Genomic DNA, 3,613 nt, shown 5'->3' on the forward strand with positions numbered 1-3,613 from the left:
GAGAGCCCAGGAGAACATGCTGAGGTCAGATCTCGTTGCTCACATAACCAGCCGAGCTGCTTGGGCCAGGGCTTTCTGAGGGAACTTGAAACCAGCTGAATTCCATCAGCTCCAAGAATAGCAGCTGACCCTACTCTCCCTGAGTCAGTGGCCTCCAAGCAGGTTCTAGGAGGCCCCAGCAGAGAGCAGACATCGGTGGCAGCAAGCCTTGACCGTGAACCTGCTCTGGGCTGGAGTAATTACAGCTACATTCACTAAGGGCCCACTATGTGCAGGACACCTGGGGAGGACACCTGCAGGACAAGGGGACATCCAGGGATGTTTAGGAACTATGGAACCCATTTTACAGATGAGGAAATTGGGAGCTCAGATATACTGAGAAATTGCCCACGATCACAACAGTATGTAGCAGAGCAGGATTCGAACCTGAGCTGCCTATGCCAGTGACCCTGCTTTTGTGGAGAGAGAGAATATTCTAGAGGTCTGAGAAGAATCTTGGGCAGAGGTGACAAACTGCATTAGCTTTCAAAGTGATATTACTCCAGCAGGTTGGGGCCCAGGTGCTTAGAATGGCAAGATCAGAGAAGCAGTAGAAATGATGGAGAGGAGCTCCATTTGCCTGATGCTGAGTCCTCTTCTATAAAATGAGACTCACCCATATGGCAGGTGGAAAAGCATACACACTGACTTTGGAGCCAGGCCGACGTGGATTAGAATCCTGACTTGGGGGCGCCTGGGTGGCCCCGTGTGTTAAGCCTCAGCCTTCCTCTCGGGTTGTGGTCTCAGGGTCCTGGGATTGAGCCCCACGTTAGGCTCTCTGATCAACGGGGAGCCTGCTTCCCCACCCCCCAGCAACCCCCTGTTGCTCTGCCTACTTGTGATCTCTCCCTGTCAAATAAATAAATAAAATCTTTTAAAAAAACAACAAAAAAAGACCATTTAGAATCCTGACTGTGGCACTTTCTAACTAAAATCCTGGACAAATCACATCACTGCCTCTCTGAACTGTTTCCTCATTCATTTGTTCCACAAATGGCTCTCAAACACCTCCTATGTGCCAGGCATTATTCTAGCAGTTGGGGATAAATCATGTGGGGGGAAAAACATCACTACCCCTGTCAAGTTTAAATTCTAGAGTTCTGAAAAGTTCTCTCATTAGATTGTCATGAAGATCAAACCGAGGAACGTACAGTGGTATAGTGTGTCTGGAAATGTAATGGTGTCTGGTGAATAATAAGTGATCAATTTAATGATAGGATCATTATGATATGAACATGCCTGGTCAGTGCTCAGTGAAAGAATATTTAATTTGATACTGAGTTCAACCATTTCACTTTAATAGACAGAAAAACAGAGACCAGAAAGGACATGAAATTCCTCCAGTTGCCCAGCAAGGCAATGATAGGCCCCCAGATCCTAATCTGGTATCTGTACTACCATCCACTAAACCCATAGGGCTGCCTCCAACAAAGAGCCAAGGTGGGGAGGTGGGCAGATCGACTCTTACAGCCAGAGAGGTTCAAGGTAGACTTAGAGCTAATTGATGGACTGTAGAGCCCAAGTGGGCTTTAACTTTTCTTTTTTTTTTTTTTTTTAAAGATTTTATTTATTTATTTGTAAGAGAGATAGAGAGAACGTGCATACAAGTAGGCAGAGAGGCAGGCAGAGGCAGAGAGAGAAGCAGGCTCCCTGCCGAGCAAGGAGCCCGATGCGGGACTCGATCCTAGGGTCCTGGGATCATGACCTGAGCCGAAGGCAGTGGCCCAACCCACTGAGCCACCCAGGCGCCCCGGCTTTAACTTTTCTGATGCCAAATGCTGCCTGTGTTTCTCAGGAATGCTAGGAGCTTTCCAGTCTCGGCCTCTCAGAAGTGCACGGCTGAATGGACGGAAGGTGGGGTGGGTGGGGAAGAGCCTGAGAGACAGGATGCAGCTCAGGATGGTTTCATGCTTGTGTCACCTGTGTGTTTTCATAGAGCTCCATGCTTGGTTCAATGCTCTGCTGTTACAGCCTTAAAATTCTCAGTAACTTCTTGACTAGGAGCCCTGCACTTTCATTTCATTTCAGTGGGCCCTACAGGTTATGTAGTTTCCTGATGTAGGTTCTGTGTTCTGGGGTGGGAGGCAGCAGCGCCCGATCTGCAGTGATCCTGGGACTTGTCAGAGGTTTGTGGATCCCTCTGGCCCAATGGCTGAGTCACCAGCAGACAGAAAGGAGGCCAGATCAACCCTCTGCAGGTTTGGCCTGTGACTGAAAATCTCTAACAGATTGGAATGGGGCAAGGAAGACAGGCTTTCAGAAGATTCTGGGGGTAGAACTGGAACCCCCAGATGAGGGGGATGATCTGAGGCAGATTGCAGCTCAGTGTGAAAAAGTGTTTCCTAATAGTCAAAACATAATCATAATGTGTAAAATACACTTCAGTAAAGCTGTTACAAATATAGTCATAATAATGACAGTTGACATCAGCCGGGTGCTTACTGTGTGCTAGGAGTTATGCTAAGCACTTCATTGAAAATATGAATGATGGGGGCTCTTGGCTGGCTTGGTCAGTAGAGCATGTGACTCTTAATCTTAGAGTCATGAGTTCAAGCCCCACATTGGGCACAGAGCTTATTAAAAAAAAAAAAAAAAAGAAAGAAAGAAAAGAAATGAAGGCTAATAGAGTGGTAAAGAACACAGACCCTAGAACAATACTGCCTTGGTTCAGTCCTGGCTCCACCACTGATTAGCTGCATGATCTGGGGCAAATTATTTGACCTCTCTGTGTTTCCTTTCCATCACCTGGAAAACAGGGATAAGAATGGTACCTACCTCCTGAGGTTATTTTTTTTTTAAGGTTTTATTTATTTATTTGACAGAGAGATCACAAGTAGGCAGAGAGGCAGGCAGAGAGAGAGAAGAAAGCAGGCTCCCCACCGAGCAGAGAGCCCGATGTGGGGCTCAATTCCAGGACCCTGGGATCATGACCTGAGCCGAAGGCAGAGGCTTAACCCACTGAGCCACCCAGGTGCCCCTCCCGAGGTTATTTTTATTAAATGAGTTTACATACAGAAAACACTTCAAACAGTATCAGACACACTTTCTTTCCTCTCTGAGATTCTCAGGGAAATGTACGCTCTGCCTGGAGAAGGATTCAGGAACCCAGCTGCCTGGGATTTCTCACCAATTGTTGGCCTTGGCATAATTAAGTATCGAGTGTGTCTCACTCCAGGCCTTCTGAAATAATTGCCTGATCACTCCCTTCTTTCATCCTGTGGCTGCTGCCCAAGTTCCAGGCTCAGCATCTCTCTGGACTCTGAACTCAGCACCACTGTGTACTCGTCCTGGTCTCTCACACCTGCACAGCCCTTCACAGTGTACAGAGCGTACAGAGCGTTTTCCCATTTGGTGGTTCATTGGTCTGTGCGGCTGTGTGGCAGACAGCTCAGTCTTTATGCCAGGCCTCTGAACAGACTCTGGCTAGGCCGGGCTACCCACCAAGACCAGCACAGACCGCATGGGAGGTGTGTGTGGTCTGAACACCGAGAGAGCTTGGTGAGCTATTACTCTCTACTGGTGTTTGGGGATCTTCCAAGTCAAGGAGTGGACCAAGAGGGGAAAAGCCCTCACC

Source organism: Meles meles, chromosome 1 (genome assembly GCF_922984935.1).
Source record: "Meles meles chromosome 1, mMelMel3.1 paternal haplotype, whole genome shotgun sequence".
NCBI lineage: Eukaryota > Metazoa > Chordata > Mammalia > Carnivora > Mustelidae > Meles > Meles meles.